General features: G+C 44.0%; 1 protein-coding gene across 1 annotated transcript in view; it reads right to left on the bottom strand.

Moving 5' to 3' along the window:
- Positions 1-23,820, bottom strand: part of EIF2B3 (eukaryotic translation initiation factor 2B subunit gamma) — a 131,733-nt gene that overhangs the window by 76,333 nt on the left and 31,580 nt on the right. The window lies entirely within an intron of this gene.

Raw genomic sequence — 23,820 nt, 5'->3', positions numbered from 1 at the left:
AAGATCCTCATAAAGAATTAGAACATATGAATGGCCATACAGGGTCAGACCAAAGGACCATCTAGCCCAGTATACTGTCTTCCAACAGTGGCCAGTCCCAGATGCTTCAGAGTGAATCAACAGAACAGGCAGATTTATTGAGTGTGATCCATCCCCTGTCGTCCAGTCCTAGCTTCTAGCAGTCAGAGGTTTAGGGACACCCAGAGCATGAAGCTGCATCTCTGACCATCTTGGCCAATAGCCACTGATAGACTTATCCTCCATGAATTTATCCAATTCTTTTTTAACCCAATTATACTTTTGGCCTTCACAACATCCCCTGGGGCAATGAGTTCCACAGGTTGACTCTGCATTACCTGAAGTAGTACTTCCTTATGTTTGTTTTAAACCTGCTGCCTAGTAATTTAATTGGGTCACCCTTGGTTCTTGGATTATGTGAAGGGCTAAATAACATTTTCCTATTCACTTTCTCCACATCATTCATGATTTTAAAGATCTCCATCATATCCCCCCTTGGTTTGTCTCTTTTCTAAGCTGACCAGTCCCTGTCTTTTTAATCTCTCCTCATATGGAAGCTGTTCCATCCCCCTCATCATTTTTGCTGCCCTTCTCTGTACCTTTTCCAATTCTAATATATCTTTTTTTGAGATTGGGCAACCTGAACTGCAGGCAGTATTCAAAGTTTGGGTGTACCATGGATTTCTATAGTGGCATTATGATATTTTCTGCCTTATTATATATCTCTTTCCTAATGGTTCCTAACATTGTTAGATTTTTTTGACTGCTACTGCACTTTGAGCAGATGTTTTCAAAGAACTATCCAGGATGACTCCTAGTGTAGACCAGAGCAAAGAGATCTTGGAGTTGAGGTCGAATTTAGCAGCGTTAAATCGATTTAACCCTGCAACCGTCCATATGATGAAGCCCTTTTTTCGACTTAAAGGGCTCTTAAAATCGATTTCTTTACTTCACCCCCGACAAGGGGATTAGCGCTGAAATCGGCCTTGCTGGGTCGAATTTGGGGTACTGTGGATGCAATTAGACGGTAGTGGCCTCCGGGAGCTATCCCACAGTGCTCCATTGTGACTGCTCTGGACAGGACTCTCAACTCAGATGCACTGGTCAGGTAGACAGGAAAAGACCCACGAACTTTTGAATTTCAGTTTCCTGTTTGGCCAGCATGGCAAGCTGCAGGTGACCATGCAGAGCTCATCAGCAGAGGTGACCATGATAGAGTCCCAGAATCGCAAAAGAGCTTCAGCATGGACTGAACGGGAGGTACAGGATCTGATCGCTGTATGGGGAGAGGAATCCGTGCTATCAGAACTCCGTTCCAGTTTTCGAAATGCCAAAACCTTTGTCAAAATCTCCCAGGGCATGAAGGACAGAGGCCATAACAGAGACCCGAAGCAATGCCGCATGAAACTTAAGGAGCTAAAGCAAGCCTACCAGAAAACCAGAGAGGCAAACGCCCACTCCGGGTCAGAGCCCCAAACATGCCGCTTCTATGATGAGCTCCATGCCATTTTAGGGGGTTCAGCCATCACTACCCCAAACTGTGCTGTTTGACTCCTTCAATGGAGATGGAGGCAACACGGAAGCAGGTTTTGGGGATGAGGAAGATGATGATGATAAGGCTGTAGATAGCTCACAGCAAGTAAGTGGAGAAACCGGTTTTCCCGACAGCCATGAACTGTTTCTCACCCTGGACCTGGAGCCAGTACCCCCCGAACCCACCCAAGACTGCCTCCTGGACCCGCCAGGCAGAGAAGGGACCTCTGGTGAGTGTACCTTTTTAAATAGTATACATGGTTTAAAAGCAAGCGTGTTTAATGATTAATTTGCCCTGGCATTTGTGGCCAGTACAGCTACTGGAAAAGTCTGTTAACATGTCTGGGTATGGAGCGGAAATCCTCCAGGGACATCTCCATAAAGCTCTCCTGGATGTACTCCCAAAGCCCTTGCAAAAGGTTTCTGGGGAGGGCAGCCTTACTCCGTCTACCATGGTAGGACACTTTACCACGCCAGGCCAGTAGCACTTAGTCGGGAATCACTGCAGAACAAAGCATTGCAGTGTATGTTTGCTAGTGTTCAAACAACATCCGTTCTTTATCTCCCTCTGATACCCTCAGGAGAGTGGCATCATTCATGGTCACCTGGTTGAAATAGGGTGCTTTTCTTAAGGGGACATTCAGAGGTGCCCGTTCCTGCTGGGCTGTTTGCCTGTGGCTGAACAGAAATGCTCCCTGCTGTTAGCCACGTGGTGGGGGGAGGCAAAATGCGACTTTATAACGAAAGCACGTGTGCTATGTATATAATGTTAACAGCAAGGTTTACCGTGAAAGAGTGTATCCATTGTTCTATAAAATGTCCTTTTCCCCTCCACCAGCTGCATGTGTTTCAAGGATCACGGGATCTTCTCCTTCCCAGAGGCTAGCGAAGATTAGAAGGCAAAAAAAAAAAAAGCACTTGTGATGAAATGTTCTGAGCTCATGCTGTCCTCCCACACTGACAGAGCACAGACGAATGTGTGGAGGCAGACAATGTCAGAGTGCAGGAAAGCACAAAAGGACCGGGAGGAGAGGTGGTGGGCTGAAGAGAGGGCTGAAGCTGAAAGGTGGCGGCAGCGTGATGAGAGGAGGCAGGACTCAATGCTGAGGCTGTTGGAGGATCAAACTAATATGCTCCAGCGTATGGCTGAGCTGCAGGAAAGGCAGCAGGAGCACAGACCGCTGCTACAGCCCCTGTGTAACCAACCGCCCTCCTCCCCAAGTTTCATAGCCTCCTCACCCAGATGCCCAAGAACGCGGTGGAGGGGCCTCCGGCCACCCAGCCACTCCACCCCAGAGGATTGCCCAAGCAACAGAAGGCTGGCATTCAATAAGTTTTAAACTTTTAAAGTGCTGTGTGGCCTTGTCCTTCCCTCCTCCACCACCCCTCCTGGTGCTTCTCTCCTCCACCACGCCTCCTGGGCTACCTTGGTAGTTATCCCCCTGTTTGTGTGATGAATGAATAAAGAATGCATGAATGTGAAGCAACAATGACTTTATTGCCTCTGCAAGCAGTGATCGAAGGGAGGAGGGGAGGGTGGTTAGCTTACAGGGAAGTAGAGCGAACCAAGGGTAGGGGGTGGGGTTTCATCAAGGAGAAACAAACAGAACTTTCACACCGTAGCCTGGCCAGTCATGAAACTGGTTTTCAAAGCTTCTCTGATGCGCACCGCGCCCTCCTGTGCTCTTCTAACCGCCCTGGTGTCTGGCTGCGTGTAAACAGCGGCCAGATGATTTGCCTCAACCTCCCACCCTGCCATAAATGTCTCCCCCTTACTCTCAAAGATATTGTGGAGCACACAGCATAGTAACAACAGTGGGAATATTGGTTTCGCTGAGGTCTAACCGAGTCAGTAAACTGCGCCAGCGTGCTTTTAAATGTCCAAATGCACATTCTACCACCATTCTGCACTTGCTCAGCCTGTAGTTGAACAGCTCCTGACTACTGTCCAGGCTGCCTGTGTACGGCTTCACGAGCCATGGCATTAAGGGGTAGGCTGGGTCCCCAAGGATAACTATAGGCATTTCAACATCCCCAACAGTTATTTTCTGGTCTGGGAATAAAGTCCCATCCTGCAGCTTTTGAAACAGACCAGAGTTCCTGAAGATGCGAGGGTCATGTACCTTTCCCGGCCATCCCACATTGATGTTGATGAAATGTCCCTTGTGATCCACCAGTGCTTGCAGCACTAATGAAAAGTGCAGTTTATGTACTCGCTGGCTTGGTGCTCCGGTGCCAAGATAGAGATATGGGTTCTGTCTATGGCCCCACCACACTTAGGGAATCCCATTGCAGCAAAGCCATCCACTATGGCCTGCACATTTCCCAGGGTCACTACCCTTGATATCAGCAGATCTTTGATTGCGTTGGATACTTGCATCACAGCAGCCCCCACAGTAGATTTGCCCACTCCAAATTGATTCCCGACTGACCAGTAGCTGTCTGGCGTTGCAAGCTTCCACAGGGCTATCGCCACTCGCTTCTCAACTGTGAGGGCTGCTCTCATCTTGGTATTCTTGCGCCTCAGGGCAGGGGAAACAAGTCACAAAGTTCCATGAAAGTGCCCTTACGCATGCGAAAGTTTCGCAGCCACTGGGAATCGTCCCAGACCTGCAACACTATGCAGTCCCACCAGTCTGTGCTTGTTTCCCGGGCCCAGAATCGGCGTTCCACCGTATGAACCTGCCCCATTAGCACCATGATGCCCATATTGCCAGGGCCCGTGCTTTGAGGGAAGCCTGTGTCCATGTCCTCATCACTCTCGTCACTGCACTTACTTCGCCTACTTGCCCGGTTTTGCTTTGCCAGGTTCTGGTGCTGCATATACTGCTGGATAATGCGTGTGGTGTTTAATGTGCTCCTAATTGCCAAAGTGATCTGAGCGGGCTCCATGCTTGCCGTGGTATGGCGTCTGCACAGAAAAAAGGCGCGGAACAATTGTCTGCTGTTGCTCTGACAAGAGGGAGGGGCGACTGACGACATGGCTTACAGGGTTGGCTTACAGAAAATTAAAATCAAAGGGGGTGGCTTTACATCATGGAGAAACAAAAACAACTGTCACAGAATGGCCCCCTCAAGGACTGAACTCAAAACCCTGGGTTTAGCAGGCCAATGCTCAACCCACTGAGCTATCCCTCCCCCTGGTATTTCAGGCAGGACTGAATCTCCATTAAACTTTTCAAGGTGCCCCTGACAGACCTCACCGAAACTATTATCGGCCGTTGATTCCACGGAGGGAGGGAGGGGGGATCAAATGAATACAAAACAAATCCAGTGTATTTCTTGTTTTTGATCCACTCCATCTATCTTTTACAGCTTTGGCTGGCAGCAGACGGTGCAGTAGGACTGCTAGCCATCCTCATCTCCTGGCTGCTCGGCAGAAGATGGTGCAATAGGACTGCCGGCAGGACTAGAGAGAATGACCTGGTCAGGTCACTCCTATTTTAGCCCCTGCGCCCATGTCTGCCCAGGAGCTCCTGACCTACCTTACCGAGGCGGCCAGGAGCACCTCAGACATGAGGACGATGGTTATCAGGCCTATTGCACCATCTGGTGCCACAAGGCAATGAGCTGCTGCTGTGTAGCAATGCAGTACCTCATCTGCCAGCACCCAGGAGACATACGGTGACGGTGAGCTGAGCGGGCTCCATGCTTGCCGTAGTATGGCGTCTGCACAGTTAACTCAGGAAAAAAGACGTGAAACGATTGTCTGCCGTTGCTTTCACGGAGGGAGGGAGGGCAGGCCTGATGACATGTACCCAGAACAACCCGCAACAATGTTTTTGCCCTATTAGGCATTGGGATCTCAACCCAGAATTCCAATGGGCAGCAGAGACTGCGGGAACTGTGGGATAGCTACCCACAGTGCAACACTCCGGAAGTCGACGCTAGCCTCGGTACTGTGGAAGCACTTTGCCGAGTTAATGCACTTCATGCACTTAGAGCATTTTGTGTGGGGACACACACAATCGACTGTATAAAAACAATTTCTAAAAAAACGACTTCTATAAATTCGACCTAATTTCGTAGTGTAGACATACCCTTTGAGTGGTAACAGCTAATTTAGACCCCATCATTTTTGTATGTATAGTTGGGATTATGTTTTCCAATGTGCATTACTTTGCATTTATCAACACTGAATTTCATTTGCCATTTTGTTACCCAGTTTTGTGAGATCCCTTTGTAACTCTTTGTACAAAGAGCTTTGGACTTAATCATCTCGATTAATTTAGTATCTTCAAACTTTGCCATCTCACTGTTTACCCCTTTTTATAGATCATTTATGCATATGTTCAACAGCACTGCCCCAGTACAGAGCCTTGGGAGACCTGACTATTTACAGTATTGTAGCAGGCAGGGATCAAACAGTTCTAACAAGTTAACCCAATTTAGAGAAGTAGGATTTGGTTTTTAAAGACTTGGCCTGCTAGCTTTCAGCTGGATGTGCTGGTGCCATCCTTGACCCTCACACACGGCAAGCCCTTTGCTGCAGTCTAAAGAAAATGAATGGTGTATATTTTTTTCTTTAATGTTTGAATAATTCCTGGCAAGAAGTTGCAGAAAGCGGGCATCAACGTCCTCCCAGGAGGGGATATCTGCGATATTGCCCAAGAATTCTGAGCAGAGCAGTGGGAATAGAATAGTTTAGGAGAGGAGCAAAGAGACCAAGAGAAAACATTTCTGTACCACAGGAAAGGTTAAGGACAAAGATGATTCAGAGAGACCAAGAGAGGATCAGAAAGAGGTATAATTTTGTTCTTCTTTTGACTGACAAAGGAAATCTGTGAAGGTGCCTGGACTTAAAACACCCAAATGAATAGGGCTTTCTGCAGAATCACTGCAATCTAGTATCTTCCTGCTACTCTCACTCATTCCAACAGATGTATTATTGTTTCTGCAGATTAAGGGCTATTTCTGACAAGGCACTGACTGCCTCTCTATTATCTGTTTCAGAGTAACAGCCGTGTTAGTCTGTATTCACAAAAAGAAAAGGAGTACTTGTGGCACCTTAGAGACTAACCAATTTATTTGAGCAAAAGCTTTCGTGAACTACAGTATGCATCCGATGAAGTGAGCTGTAGCTCACGAAAGCTTACGCTCAAATAAATTGGTTAGTCTCTAAGGTGCCACAAGTCCTCCTTTTCTCTATTACCTGATAACCTGCAAAGTGCTGATCACTGTCAACACCCAGATACCATCGTGAGAGGCTGCTGTAGAATACTCAGAGCAAGACAGATAGACTTAGCACTCCTCTGGATTAAAGTTTAGGACTGTTTTTCTTAGTGCCTTGTGAGAAAGGCTGTTAGTGATGAAGCTGGCAACTTAACAAGTATGAAGATTGGAGTCTTCAAAAACAGTGAACAAAATCGTATGGACAACTTCTCAATGGACACACTCCACCCTCGTTTAGGAGATCAGGTGTGCCGAGAGCACCGCCTGTCACCCTGACCAGTACTGTCCCATTGTTTCCTTGTACTCCACCATCTGGCTGTATCCATCTGTTGTCTCTTGTCTTGAATTTAGATTGGCAGCTCTTTGGGCCAGGACTGGCTCTTTGTTCAGTTTGTACACTGCCTAGAACAATGGGGTCCCGGTCCACAAGTGGGGCTCCTAGCTGCTACCGTGATATGAATAATTAATGATAACATCATAATTGAGTGAGGGGGAGGAAATCAGGAAATGGATAAACTAATTTGTAAACTGCCCTTGGACCTTCACCACTGTAAAGGTGAGAAGATGGCTAACTGTGATTCATTCAATGCTGTCCTGATACAAGTTTTGGAAAAACTGAAGTGAGGAGTGACATGTAGCTCAGCTTTCTGAGGAATACCTGCTCCATCCTGTTGCAATTTTAAGGAGAGGAAGTCTAGGTTGGCAGGAGATGCTTTAGCTGATCTAAAACGTCCTTCCCAATCTCTAATTTCTAGTATTCTGTGGTTTATTTTGACAGTCATCTGGCAAGAATTTATTATTTTGATCAGATCCTTCTCCTTGAGTGGCCAAAAATCCTTGCTATTTTCCACATCTGCACCAAGAAAGCTAAGACACTGAGAAGGAACGAGCACTTACAAGACCTGGAACAGAACACCTCTCTCCTAAGGCTCTCGCTTGTCATGAAAAGACTTCCCGCACCATAAAAAGATTTGAAGAGTCGTCTTACTAAGAACAGCTGTGTGCCCATAAACATGCAGTATTTAGGGAACGTTCTGAGCGTGGAATAAAGTTCGAGAGGTAGTTGCCACCCTTTCCAAATGGAGCACACTTCCAGCTATACCCAGATGTAGCTAGGAGGTTCTGCTTACCTAGCACAGCATTCCACATCTTCCTCCTCCGTAATCACAAGTATTCACATTTACACAAGACAGAACAAGAAAACTCCTCTCCAGTAAAGGGAGGTAACAAGCTCTATAGTGCTATCTCCTCATGAGAGGATCAAGTATGAATGATGCCTTATAAGAGAAGATAGAAAAATTTAAATGGTAGAAATGCAGCAATAGCCCACTTTTGTGATTTATAAAACCCACCTGTTTCTGACTGACGCAGAAACCAGAAGTGCGTTCATCTAAGAAGCTAGAACAGCTATCTATGGAACCCCATAACCGTGTTACTGTTATCTGCAAAGCTATCTCATTGTCCTTATTAAAACTCTCCTTTTCTGTGATGCCTCCACCAGTTACATTGAGAAACTTAAGGAGCTCAATCTGTGTCGCTTCGCAGTCTGCACTGCGCTGCAGCACGTACTATCTGGGTGACAACTGCAGAGTGCATTGCTGGCGTGAACTAACAGGTACCCAGCTCACATTAAGGTAGCCCTGTTTGAAAGAGGACTACGTTAATGTGAACCAGATGCCTTTTAGTTCATGTCAACAGCATCACACAAGGCAGTTGGCGTGCAACACTTTGGTGCACTCTGCAATTCACACCCCCGTACTCCGCAATGCAGCATCGTGTAGACACACCAAAAGAAGCTTAAACAGTGACTTGATCAGTTTATAAGTAGTACACAGGATGAGATCTGATACTACAGGGCTCTTCAGTCGAGCAGTAAAAAACATAAGATTCAATGACTGGAAGTTGAAGTTAGACAAATTCAAACTAGAAAAAAACAAGTACATTTTAAAGCAAGGGTAATTACCCAAACATCTTATCAAGGTGTGTGGTGGACTCTCTATCACTCTCAGTCTTTAAATCAAGAGTGGATGCCTTTCTAAAACATATACTAGTTCAACCACGAGGTATTAACCTTGCACCAGGAGTTACTGGATGAAGTCCTATGGCCTATGTTATGCAGGTCAGACTGAATAATAATGGTCCTTTTCTGGCCTTAGAATCTAAGGATAAAAGAAGCCACCAACGTGGACCTCCTTCCCTCTTGTTATTTTCAATTCTACTCCCAGCCCCACTCCCACCCCCGGTTTGGTGTTTCTTCCATTTATAGCATTCTTAACCTATGATGAATTTGTTATATCTTCACTTATGAAATTGACCTTTCATGAGGTCATTACTTAGCAAAGCAATCATATCGCCTCTTGTTTTGTTTCTAGTCTGTCACTTCAAACATAAAATATTCATTAATAAGACATGCAAGAAGCCCAAACAACAGCCCAAATGAACAGGGCAAAAAAGAGAATAAAAAACAAGACTAGATACAGGGGAACTGTTGGCAGGTTTTTAAAAACACTGGTTAGAAGAAATGTGCAGGAGGAGAAGCTTTGACAGAGACTGTTGCTGATGAAATCAATCTCTGGATAATTCATTTCATATGAAAGTAAACTAGCCAAAGTGAGAGAAATGATAGATTTTTGCAATTATTTAACATTTGTACCGTAGTAGCATCTGGAGGCCCAACCCAAGGCTGTACAGCTGTACAACGAAAAGCCAGCCCCCACCCCTTAGGTCCCCTTAAAAAATTACCATTGGGTCAACCTGTCTAGAAGTAAATGACTGGAAAATAAACACCAGGGTTAACAAGTATTGGGCAAACCCAATTGTTTTGCCAGTAATTCACTCCACATCCTTGATGTTTTATTGTGAACATTTGGAAATTAAAGTAATCTGAGAGGAAATTACATGCACTGTAGTAATTACATTAAGAGTATTATGGAACATTACAGTATGTAATAAACCATATAATAATATATTTAAATATTAGAGAACTGACAAACACAGAAAATCCAAAGTCAAGACTGAAAATCCAGGTTTAAATATGATCCTTAATTCATCCGGTATACAAGTATGAAACGTTACAGCAGCTGCTTCTTGCTGGTTATGTTTGAACAGTTATTATTTGGATTCTACAAAGTATCAAGTCTGTAATACGACTACTTTTTACTCCTATAGCAGTGGTGCCCAAACTTTTCCTGTCGCTTCCCGCCCCCTTACCAGTAATGGAATCTGTCCACACGCCCTCCACCCCATTACTGCACAGCCAGAGCTTCCTCAACAGCAGAGCTGGGTGCTGAACTGGGGAGAGGAAAGGAGCTAGGGCTAAAGGCGGAGCTGGCCTGGAGACAGAGAGGGAATGAAACGGGGGGCGGAGCGGAGCTCCATCTGGGGGTCGGAGCTGGGTGGCACTCCATCCCACCCCCCCCCCCCGCCCCCGGGCCCCACCATGTGCCCCCTGCACCTCTCTAGGGAGGCACGCCCTACAGTCTGGGGACTGCCGTTACATAGAATTTTGCATGTAAGGAGCTTATATAAACAATATGAATTAAGTCTTGACACACTGATGAGGCAGGCAAGTATTGTTGCCCGTTCAAGCACCAGAGCACATACACCGAAGGGAATCCCAGAGGAAACAGAAAAGACAGACGCTTTCATCCCAGTGACTGTCTATAGTAAGCCAACAAATTAACTTCTGTATTTCTCCACAAAAAAACGAATAGAGCACTGTGAAGTTGATGTTTTGAGTTAAGACCAGACAACCTTCCTGCAATATCAGAGTTTAAAAAAAGATTAAGAGATCAGTTATATTCCCAAGCACCATGAGGCTTCAGGCTCTCTGTATGCGAGGGCTCACAGCCGGCAGAACGGTTTACTTTGCTTGTGCCTTGCCTTCCCCTTTTTCAGCTAGATAAAGTCTAACGCTATAGTGAGACTTGTCAGAGTCCAAACTTTTCAGGCCTCTGCCACCATACAGTAATGCAATTTTTAAAAGTGCATTCTACACCTACATCAGGGCTTATGCATTTATATCTGAAAAAAAACAAATGCAAAAGATACAGTCGTTAGACTTTAGATATACTATTTTTTGAAGTGGAAAGATATCAAAAACATACCAGAAAGTAGTAATTGGGCTCATGGAGCTGTGCCCTCAATAAACAGACGTAACTGGCCTTTGCTGTTAAGTGTGCACTGATCTAAAAGGAATCTAAATTCCATAAATCAATCACTCAGGAAGGATTTTATGGTGGGGAAGGGGAAAGGAGGAAGAAACAGAACATAAGCAGGGAAATAAAATTATTTGACACAATGGTGGCTCCAGAGGTCTGGCAGTATGGATATGAAGAATGGAGTTGATTGTGGGAAGAGTCTATTATTCTTTCAATAGCGTCTGGGTGCTGCTAAATATGCGCTCACATACCTTCCTACTTGAAAAGCTTAAATCTATAATAGCCGTTTGGTCTGGGAAAGTGGCACTCATTCAAATGCTAAAACAGGGACCTCGGAAGGAGACCTACCTGAGGAACAATATTTTTCAAGTGCTTTTAGAAGCAAAGATGGACAGAAAGAGCAGAAGTTTGGAGAAGTCTCATTCTCAGGGGGTTTTATCCATTCTGTCTGGTGCCTGCCCCTCAGGTGCCGTTCTCAGCACACATCCCTAACACATTCTATTGCACGAATGGAAATAGGGCCCCTCTGAAAATAATCACACTTGCTGAAAGACCTGCCCTGCATAAATATCTTTAATAACAGTACAAACAGAAATCAGCGTTTTTTTCTATAGTCTAGTTGAAATTTATAGCACTGCTGGCCTTGGTTCTGTTATTACTGTTCTACCTGGCTGAGACTCAAAATCACAAAAGTGGGAAGTTCAGAAATACTTTCAGCAACGCTATAGTTCATTTGACAAAAGACAAAAATCCAGTTCTACGAATGCTGCATTAATACATTAGGAAGGACTAGTGCATATAATAGAAATCAAACCATAAAAATATAGGGCTGAAAGGAACACTAAGAGGTTATCTAGTCCAGGCCTCTGGGCTGAGGCAGGACTAAATAAACCTAAATCTTCCCTGGCAGGTGTTTGTCTAACTTGGTCTTAAAAACCTCCAATGATGGGGATTTCACAACTTCCCCTGGAAGCCTGTTCCAGAGTTTAATTATCCTTATAGCTGGAAAGTTTTTCCTAATAGCTAACCTAAATCTTCCTTGCTGCAGATTAAGCCCCATTACCTCTTGTCCTACCTTCAACAGACAGGGAGAACCACTGATCACCATCCTCTTTATAACAGCCCTTCGCATATTTGAAGATTTATCAGGTCCCCCCTCAGTCTTCTTTGGCAAGACTAACCATGCCCGGTTGTTTAACCTTTCCTCAGAGGTCAGGTTTTCCCAATATTTTTTTCATTTTTGTTGCTCTCCTCTGCACTCTTTCCAATTCGTACACATCTTTCTTAAAGTGTGATGCCCAAAACTGGATACAATACTCCTGCTGAGGCCTCATCAGTGCTGAGCAGAGCGGGGCAATTACCTCCCATGTCTTACACGTGACACCCCTGTTAATATATCGCTGAAAGATACTAGTCTTTTTCGGAACTGCACCACACTGTTGACTCATACTCAATTTGAGATCCACTATAATCCCCAGATCCTTTCCAACAGTACTGCTGTATCTGTGCATTTGAGTTTTCCTTCCTAAGTGCACTCGTCTTCATTTAATTTTATCTGGTTGATTTCCGACCAATTTTCCAATTTATCAAATTCACTTTGAATTCTAATCCTTTCCTCCAAAGGGCTTGCAGCTTGGTGTCATCCGCAAATTTTGTAAGCACTCTCTCGACTCCATTACTCAAGTCATTACTGAAAAGATTGACTAGTACCAGACCCGGGACTGACCCCTGCAGGGCCCCACTATATACATCCTCCCAGTTTGACAGCGAACCTTGATAACTACTCTGAGTATGGTCTTTCCACTGGTTATGCACCTAGACCACATTTCCTTGGTTTGCTTATGAGAAAATCATGTTGGACTGTGTCAAAAGCCTTTGTTAAACCAAGATCACCACATCTACTGCTTCCCTCCTATCCACTAGGCTAGTAACCCTGTCAAAGGAGGAAATGAGGTTGATTTGGCATGATCTGTTCTTGACAAATCCACGTTGGCTATTACTTACCACCCTATTATCCTTTAGGTGTTTACAAACGGATTGTTTAATAGTTTGTTCCAGTATCTCTCTAGGTTTCGAAGTTAGGCTGCCTGGTTTATAAATTCCCAGGTCTTCTAAGTTCTTACATAAGAATTTAGGAGCTGTGATACTGGGTCAGGCCATGGCCCATCTTGCCCAGTATGCTAACTCCAACAGTGACTCAAACCAGAGCTTCAGGGAGCATGCACAAAGCAGGGTAATCATGGAGTAATCCACTCCTACCTTCCACTCCCAGCTTTAGGAAGTCTGAGGTTTAGGGTCACTCAGAGCATAGGGTTACGTCCCTGATCATTTTTTCAGAGTAGCATCCGTGTTAGTCTGTATCCGCAAAAAGAAAAGGAGGACTTGTGGCACCTTAGAGACTAACAAATTTATTTGAGCACAAGCTTTCGTGAGCGACAGCTCACTTCATCGAATAAATTTGTTAGTCTCCAAGGTGCCACATGTACTCCTTTTCTTTTTGTCCCTGATGAATCAATCCTTCATGAATTTTTCCAGTTCTTCTTTGAACCCTGTTATACTTTTGGCCATCACACCATCCCATGACAATAAGTTCCACAGGTTAGTTGTGTGCTGTGTGAAAAAGTACTTCCTCTTGTTTGTATAAACCTGCTGCCTATTAATTTCATCAGGTGACCCATTTTTTGCATTTTTGTGTGAAAAGGTAAACAACACTTCCCTATTCACTTTCTCCACACCATTCATGATTTTATAGACCTCTACCATATCCCCCCGTTTGCCACTTCACTGTTCAACCTTTTTCCAGATCATGAATGAATATGTTTAATTTATTCTTGCCACCATTTATTTATCCCACCAAGTCATAATTGAGGTCAATGAAGTCATAATTTAACTTGTGTATTAATGTTTCCAGTTCTTCCTGTTTATTCCCCAGACTCATTGCATTTGTGTAGAGACATCTAAGATGCTTAGCAGATTGTCCCATGGTTTTCCCTCTTTTCGCTCCTACAGCACTATTGTAATTTTCCAAGCCTCTTGTAACATCTAGCCCTCTGTTAAGATCACCGTTTTTTTATGCCTTCCAGTGAGCTTTTGTTGCCTGACCCCTTTGAACCTAGTTTAAAGCCCTCCTCACTAGGTTGGCGAGTTATCAAAAGATGGCCTTCCCTTTCTTGGTCAGTACACCCTATTTTTTCCCAGGGGTCCTCCTCCCCAGAGTCAAGGGAGCCAAAACCCTCCCATTGACACCATCTGCGCTGCCATGCGTTAATCTCCAGAATGCACGTGTCCCCACCTGGGTCCTTATCCTCAACCGGGAAGATAGATGAAAACACCACCTCTGCCCCCTGACGCCTTCACCTTTGCTCCCAGAGCCCTGTCGTCACTACTGTTATGAAGGGGAGAGAAGTTAGGAACACATAAGGCAAATACTTAAGGTCTCCAAAATTCTATCTAATGCAATGACTTGGGGCTAATAAGACACGGAAATTCAAAGGGAAGTCTGAAAGACAGTCCTTCACGCCTTTGTAAAGTTCACCAGTTGCTCAAAGAATTATATACAGGAAATAAGAGGATAAGTTCAATTGTAGCTTTGAATCTCCCTTGCTTTTTACTGGTTTGTATCCAACCTTTGGAGTTAGTTAAGATCCATCAGCCAAAGTTTTAAATGTGAGAGCCTAAAGTTAGGCTCCTAAATGCTTATTTAGGCAACTAAATAAAGTGGCCAGATTTTCAGAAGTGCCAACCACCCACCAGCTCCCACTGTTCTCAGTTTAAGGACTTGGATTTTTTCCAGATGAAAGGATTTCAAGATGACCAGTCAGCAAAATACTAATAGATATTATTGCCCAGGGTTTAAATATATGTAAATTATGTTTAAAATACAAAACAGTGGATGGCACCGTACTCTGCATTGCCATTTAGGAGATCCAATTTGTGATAATCTCTTGAATCAGAAGTAGGGAAGGGCACAGTACAATAAAGTACTTCAGACTGAGCCACTGGGGAAGGAGAGCCTTATATAATCTAAAAGAAATCTCCTGGACCATTTAAGAAGGGAATTTTCTACCTAAAAAGGAACCTCCATCTAAGCTTCTTAGCAGCATCAAAATGAATTAGCGAGGGGAAGTATCTAAAGCCAGGGAACGTGTGGGGAATTTTCTGGATGAGACAGAAATGCAGAGGACATACTGTCTTTAGAAAAATATCTGTGTTATTTACTCCATCCACTGGAAGAACTCATGGGAAGCACGTTTTAGCAAGAGAAAAGAAAATCTGTTATGCTCTTCATTTCCTGTGTAATGCCAGAAACTGCCAACACAATTCTGTTTTGGGAGAGTCACATAATGGCTATTCAACAGGGAATGGAGAATTTTAGCCTGAGTGGAATCATTTAAAAAGATATATCATTACTGTAAGTAAAACAGAATGCTCACTTTGTAAGGGTCTCAGGCACATATATCTAACTTTACACAACCTAATTGTGTATTCTGATCCTTTCCATTATCGATTTTTATGATCTGTGTTTAGCAACAAGAACAAGTCATTCACAATCTAGAGCCCCAGTAGACAACAGTCGGTGTAACAAATTGGCATTTGAAGGATTATGTAACAGTTTGTTCAATCAAATGGTTGCTAACTTTAACATGAGACCACTGTTCTGTACCCCTGCGGTACAGTGTATTTGAGATCTGAATGACTATGCTTAAGAAAGAGTTCTTTAAGGTCAAGTTTTCTTAGTGAGATAGATGAATGGTGCTTTGCAAGAATTCCACAGGTATTTCCCTCCTGCCAGCTGAAAACCCTTCTGTTAGGCATGACAGTAAGGAACTTTAAAAAAAAAAAAGTACAGAATAGTAAGACAACTACAAGCATGAGCTCTGGCCAGGGGAGGGAGTCAGGACCTCAGCTCCAAGCAGAATTGAACCTTTTAACTTTTACAGAATTTTATGCGCCTCATTTCACCCTTACTTTGCTTCAAAACTAGGTGATTTTTTTTCTCCCCTGCATTCCTGCCTGCTCTGCATCATGGAGTTCCATAATTCACTGATGAGTAACACATGTCTAACATGTGGCAGAGGAGAATCTGACAACATTCAAACAGGCATAGATAACTCCTCTGACCTTTGATGTCCCAACAGCACAATAGCGCATTTGTGCCTCTATTACCTACTGGTTATTTCAGGAACGTAGTCCACAAACTGAGATCCTCAAAATTTCAGCAGGCTGCTCTGCTACACAACACCAAATATACTCTGTGCATCAAAATATAACCCCAAAGAGAAAACGTTTAATAGCGCTGTGTCTTTTCCCAAAGTATTCATAGGAACAGCTGGTTTGATTAGAGTTAACATACCATAAAAGTAGCCAACAAAGATGGGCAAGCTTCACACTGACCCCGTGAAATACACTAACTTGTTCCATTAATAAAAGATCCCAGACATGGTGCTGAACATTTTAAGATATCAAAAGCTCTCTTTAAAACAAAATATTGATCAAGTTTCAAGATCCAGGCGTCTGGTAGGGTAGTGATGGGGATTAGCGTATGTATCGTCTAAGGGGATACGTTCACACAAAATATTGTATCACCAGGCACATGCCTCCTAAGATGTCCAAGCAACACTAATTTCTTCCTCTTCTGGAAACTCTGAATAATAAAACAGACTCTCAGGACAAGCGCTGGTCTAAAATCAAGCCCTAACAAGCATTACATGGACAAATGACAGTCAATTCAGCACAAACTCAGTAACAATTAAAAACCAAATACCAAATCTTCCTCTCCTTTTTTAGTCTTGCACTTTTTGTAATGCTAGTAATAATCAGATAATAAAATGAAATTCATCTCCAAACTTTTTTCTAGCTACATTCAATAAATGGTCTTGCAAATATTTCCAGATTCGATTCTTAAGTCTCGGAACTCTATTTTTATCTGTTCGCAATTCAAGTACCTGGAAGCAGGCACGCTCCTTCTTCCAGAAATAAAGCAAGGGTATATTCCATATTCCTCTCAGTCTTTTCCTCTCCCCCCGCCTGAATAGCAAAACATACCAAGATCCATACCAATCAGTAATGTATATGTATTCTTCAAAACACAGAGCTCAACACTCAGTAAATGGCTTTCGGAATATATGTTTGTTGTACAAGCGCAAAATAAAAACACAGCACCGAAGAGAAAAACGACATCTATTTTTATTTGGCTCCAGTATCTATTTAAGAACCATAAAAAAGTAATTCCAAAATACGTCAGTGTGTGAAGCTGGAGACCATATCCATCCCCAATGTATTTTCAGCAAAGAGCAAACTAAAGTTAAGCAAAGTTTAAAAGCATAATAAAAATGCAGACTTGTTGAAAAAATGCATGTCTTTTAGCTGATGGCTGTTATACTTAATGAACTGAGAAACTTATAAACAGGCAAGCAAGAGCTACAAAGAGTACCTTGAGAATGTCTATTCCCTACCGGTGGCTGATACAGCAGCTAACCTGCCAATATTCTGTTGCTGAACTATTCAGCAAGATATTAATTTGTAAAGCAATATGATTAAAGCCATACCATGGTTTTTAAAGTGTGGTTTTACTCTGAAAAGTTAGTATGTAAAAATCGCAGCTTTTTATTCAATAGACCTGGTCCCCTGGTTTAATTCAGAGTCAGTTCTGCTTACTTTCCTGGCAAAAATGTTACTACACTTTAACTGCTGTTAGCACTATAGAGCCAATACAGCCCTGAGAAAGGGAGCAGGATTCTTTGGTGCTCATGCATCAGCAACAGGATCATTAATAACTAAGTTCAAATTGGAAAATTTTCATTTTCAGTGATGCATGAGCAGAAAGAACCCAGCTTGACTTTCAGACATCAATTAGAAAATCTTCTTACTTATAAACTGCACAAATCTAGAGTCCCTGAAAAGACAAATATAGACTCTCATGTAGTTCTTAAAAAGTGACTTTTCAGAGCAGAACCACAACCTTAAGTGATCACTCTCGTTACAGTGTGTATGGTAACACCCATTGTTTCATGTTCTCTATGTATATAAATCTCCCCACTGTATTTTCCACTGAATGCATCCGATGAAGTGAGCTGTAGCTCACGAAAGCTTATACTCAAATAAATTTATTAGTCTCTAAGGTGCCACAAGTCCTCCTTTTCTTTTTGCGAATACAGACTAACACAGCTGCTACTCTGAAACCTAACATTAAACATCTTTCCACAATGGTGTCCAATCCCTCACTGCTTGCAAAGAGAAGACAGACGTTTTTAAGGTAAGTTTTAATGCGGAAGCCTTCCAATTTTACCAACATATGTGAACAAACAGTGACAAACTAATGTAAAATATTTTACCCAACGGGAGTCACTGCATTTGTGAATGTCTCACACACAACCCTCCCCGTTCTCATAGCGTTACATTTGAGAATAAAAGGTAGATGAGTCAGTAACACTAAGAGTCATGGAGTATTTCAGAAAGATAACTTCCTGACTGGTGCACTGCTGCACAGACCATCAATATTCAGTGACTAACCGTGAGTCTAAGACCCCCTTATTTAAAACCAATTACGAGCAGAATGAAGGTGGGATCTTATGGCAATACAACAGAAATAATATGTACCAATGGTCTTTCTGAACTCCCACTAGGCACCTGACATGATGTTGACTTTTTCCTATTAGCAGATCCTTAAAGTGAGGCTACATCATTAATTTGTATCCTCACAGCACGAGGGGGAAGGGAAGAAAAAGATTCTCCAACGCTACCCCCTCCCCCCTGCTTTTTTGTATTAAAAAAAAAATCTTAAAAACAAGTCTGCGGTGTTACTTCAGAGTTATTCCCATAATTACTACATACATTTATATATGAGGTATTCTTTTCTGTCTGAAGCACATGAGGTAATGAGTAGCTGAGACTGTCCTGGTGATTTATTAGCATATCCTCTAGGAGAAGCACAGCACCTGCGTTTACACAGATGGAACACCCACGAAGACGGATGGTTTATTAGGGACGACTCACCCTGAAACATCCCACGGTATCTTAAAAGGAAATGCTCCAAATTTAGACCTGCTCCAACAGGTGTCTTTTACTGTCTTACTTTGTGTGACCATAAATGTCTAAGGTGGAGAAAACAATTCCCTGTCCCTGTAATCAACAAATGCTTCAGCCCCCTCTTTCAAAAGGGGGAAAAAAAGCCCATGGAATTCTCATTATTTTCTCAGTTTGATGGCCTGCCAAGCCCTAGTCAGAGAGACGTAACTGGTGAATTCAGGCTTCAGGGATGAGCATGCTGCCTTCATTTCTCTCTCTCTCTAAAGGACCCCAGCTTGGCTCAGAAGTTTCCCCACGGCATTTCCTTCGTTCTTATGCCTCATTTCTCAGCCATTTACCACAATTCACCTAAGGAATGGACCACACAGTTTATTCGTAACTTTTCTATAAGCCCCTATTACCCAAGCAGGAAATCTCTTCCTTGAAAATTCCTTCCCTAACAGCATTGCTCTCTTTAGGTGCTCTCAACAAATTTCCTTACCTGTCCCCTCCTGATGTTTTGTTACATATCTACAAATGGGGCTGCACATGGATATCTGACCCTGTTGTGTTTGTGACGATATGTACTCCTGGGGGAATCCTGCGCCACTGTGCATGTGCAGAATGTATGTCCCCTGCAGATTTCCTCGTTTCCCTGCAGAAAAATGGCTCTCTGATGGGGAAGCGGGGTGGATAAAAATCAATGATTTTAAAAAATCAGGGTTTTTTTATTTAAATTGGATTTTGATCAAATGCTTTTTGAGGAAAAAACCTATCTAAAGGTAGTTTTAATTAAGATACATTATAGCTCAAAGATATCGCATCATGGAATAGGGATTATAAATTCTAATTCTATGGTATGAGACAATATATTCATGTAATGTTTAAGAAAAGTTTTGTAATTGAGTTCCAATAGCTCATGGATTAGGGACCCTCTCTGCCGGCTGCCCTGGGCACCTGAAACATACTGCAGAGAAGTAAATCACTGTGGGGCAGGAGGTTGGACTGGGGAAAACCCAGCTGGTGAATCCTACCCTGAGCCAGGCTCAGCTGCTAGTCCCAGCTGGGCTGAGGAGGACGGGACTTCCTCTTCCCCTGCATGGCATCTGGGGCCATTTCAGACCCACCCCCAGCTGTAGGAAGCTCTGCAGAGTCCCTCCCGCCCCACACACACACTTCCTGCACCCATCGCTCCTCAGCTGCAGGAGGAGAGATCACTGTACAGGGAGTTGCTTCCCCATCCACCCAACCCCCATACATCCAGATCCCCTCATACACAGACCATCCCACTGAGCCTCCCCCTCCCCAGCACCCAGAACCCCCCATAACGAGCCTCACTCCCCCTGCACCACCCCAACAAGCCACACTCACCTGGATCCCCACCCCACTGGGCCCCAAACAGCTACACCTGAATCCCCACCCCACTAAGCCCCACTCCCCCAACATCTGGACCCCCTCCACTGAGCTCCCCACACCAAACCCCCCTGCTGAGTTCTATCCCCCCTCCACTGAGCCCCAACCACTTTCACCTGGAGAGTCCCATTACTGTTGCACCCAGAGCCCTCCAACAAGCCCCCTGTGCACCCAGATCCCCCCGACCCAGATCCCTCACTGAGCCTACCACACCCAGATTGCCCCACACAGAACCCTCTCATCCCCCACACACTAAGCCCCTCCACACTTGGATCCTGCCTTGCTGAGCCTACCTGCCCACACCTGGTGCAACTGGCATGGAGGGACAGGGCCCTGAGGTGTTTCTGGGGCAGGCCGGGTTCTTGCACTGTGTCAGGGTTGGATGAAGCCTCACCACTGAGACTGTGTCACCGAGGGGGGGGGGGAAGAGAAGAGGAGGGGCTGCACAGTGATCTCCCACCTCTGTGCAGCCAGAGGCCTGTGCTCCCCAATCCCATGCTGGAGCATCCATATTTATTTAACAAATAAAATTTGCAGAATTTTAAAATATTTTGGTGCAGAATGTTTAGTTTTTTGGCACAGAATGCCCTCAGGAGTAGATATGAAGACTTGATCAAGAGAGAGATCAGGTATATCAGCAACAGAAGAACAAGATACTTTGTCAAAACGTGGCTTGATGTTTTCACAATTGAAGAAGCAACGTCCAGAATCACATGTCTGAGGTATAAGGTGGCACAGCTTCCCTTTGTTAACCTCAATCGCTGCCCACAGCTAGCAGAAAGTGAACTCTACTTCAAAGAAATCATACGCCAAACTGAAGAGCAGACTATTAGGGAGAAAACCAGATCACTCGGTAAACTTTTGCTTCTCCTCAAAAAAGGTTCATTCTGCAGTAATTTAGTTACTGCTGACCCCCTCCGGGTAAGGAGCAAATGAATATTTAATCCACAACAGGTACTCAGGAAAGTCTGCATTTAGCCCTTTCCCACTGCTCTTTTACAGCAGCAAAGAGCTTGAAATCCAGTGGTAAGAAAAAGGCAGGGAAGGCCAGAACAAAGGATTTTCTGGGATATTTTGGTTTGTTTTAAATAAGTGTTCTACAGCTTTGGATCTTTTGTCAGAGGAGCTTCCCACCTGTGACAGGTGGAAGCAAAGTTCCTTTGACCAGCTCTTGCATTAGATCTAGATTTTTGCCATGGGTAAACAAGGAAGTCAACGAGGTTCTGATAACTTCTCTTGGTGTGACAGTGTAAAAGAAAATTCACCCCTTCCCTCCCACCCACCCAACACAAACCAGAAATGAAGAGCAAACTATGTATTGAGAGCATTCTCCTTGAATTTTTTTTTTTTTTGGAGTATAACAATCATGCAACAAGGCCACCATAACTTTTCAAAGTATTGATAGAAAGATAGAAAGTGAAACAGATGTCTTTCTAGGGGAATCAAATGTGCTCTGGAAATTCTTTTCTCTCTACATGAGATCAACGGGCTATAATTCCACTAAACGAGGGAAGTCCAAAGAACAAGAAGTGACCAACCCAGCAGATACTAGCTGAAGGATGGTGACCTACAATGGGAATTAAGATTGGGCACACACCCTTTTCACAGAATCACAGAAGATTAGGGTTGGAAGAGACCTCAGGGAGTCATCCAGTCCAACTCCCTGCTCAAAGCAGGGCCAACCCCAACTAAAACAACTGAGCCAGGGCTTTGTCAAGCTGGGCCTTAAAAACGTCTAAGCATGGAGATTCCACCACCTCCCTAGGTAACCCATTCCAGTGCTTCATCACCCTCCTAGTGAAACAGTTTTTCCTAATATCCAACCTAGACCTCCCCCACTGCAACTTGAGACCATTGCTCCTTGTTCTGCCATCTGCCAGCACTGAGAACAGCTTAGCTCCATCTTCTTTGGAACCCCCCTTCAGGTAGTTGAAGGCTGCTATTAAATCCCCCCTCACTCTTCTCTTCTGCGGACTAAATAAACCCAGTTCCCTCAGCCTCTCCTCATAAGTCATGTGCTCCAGTCCCCTAATCATTTTCGTTCCCTTCGGCTGGACTCTCTCCAATCTGTCCACATACTTTCTCTAGTGGGGGGCCCAAAACTGGACACAATGCTCCAGATGTGGCCTCACCAGTGCCGAATATCTGCTGGCAATGCTCCTACTAATGCAGCCCAATATGCCGTTGGCCTTCTTGGCAATAAGGGCACACTGTTGACTCACCTCCAGCTTCTTGTCCACTGTAATCCCCAGGTCCTGATTTATGATGATGTTTAAAAGAGGCTTCAAAGGTTATTTTGTTTAAATGTTTTGCTTGTTTCTCACCTGAAAAATTCAGGTCTTGAGCAAGTTAGCTTCTGAGCAGGTCTAGACAACACAGTGATTAACCTGTCATTGGCTGACAGCATTTTTTCTCTGAGAGCGCTCCTTCGATGGCTACCCCCATGGAATTGCACCACTGGGAAATTTTAAGTCAAACAGTGTAGTGTAGGAAAAGCCTTTTCCTTAAAATTTCCCAAAGATGGAAGCACTAAGGCAGAGGTTCTCAAACTTTTTTTGTCGACAGACCCCTTTTCAAATGCAATGTTAATCACAGACCCGAAACTGATGGACAAAGGGATATGTGTACTTCATATAAACATGTACTGTTAGTAATGCTTTAAGAAAAAGAACAGCGTAATTAGAGATGTCAGTGAGATGGGTGTGCCTGCTTCTCACTGCAGAGTCTATCTATTGTTGGTGTGATAGCTGGCATTTTGAGGACCCCCTGTGCAATCTCTAAGGATCCCAGCTTGAGAATCACTGCACAAGGGTACACAAAACACTGGTCTACACTACTCAGAGTGGCCACAACACAACACAGTGGTGGTGGTGATGGTGATGGTGATGATTCAATAGGCGGTGCTGCCTCCTCTGAATCAATACCGAACCCAAGCTTCAGTGTGGTGCTCCAGAATGCCACACAGCTGCAAGTGCCACCTACAGGGTGAGGCGTGAAACCAAGGTCTTGGCACCTTGTGCTTTCCAAGAAGCAAACTCCACGTTTACTCTCAACTACCCTAAGGGGAGTGTTGTGAAGCTTAAAATAGGGTTTTCTCCAAAATATCATGTATAAATGGTCTTCTCTTAGCAGATCTTCTCCCTGCACACTCACAGAATCACATGTGCTGACCCGAGTGACAAAAGTAACATTTCACTGGTTTTCTCTGCCTACACAACGAACACAGGCAAGACAGAGAGAACTGCAGAGGTCATCCTAGTTTGTACATCATCAGTACTATGATTTATTAAGTGCCAGTCAGTTGCATTTGTGAAAATCTACTGAAGGCAATGGGGTTGAATGGGTAACCCTGAGGTCTGCAGGATGAACACTGAATAATTCTCACGCTAGAAGCTAAATTAAGTGAGATAACGGGAGTGAAAATCCACTGGTGAGATAAATCTGTAAAATCAACCCTAGGTCAGCTAAAATCACATATGTTGCAGCAACTGCTAAGCTGCCATACCGTAGCCACCCG

The sequence above is a fragment of the Natator depressus genome, chromosome 8 (genome assembly GCF_965152275.1).
Source record: "Natator depressus isolate rNatDep1 chromosome 8, rNatDep2.hap1, whole genome shotgun sequence".
NCBI lineage: Eukaryota > Metazoa > Chordata > Testudines > Cheloniidae > Natator > Natator depressus.
This window is presented reverse-complemented; position numbering and strand designations above follow the sequence as displayed.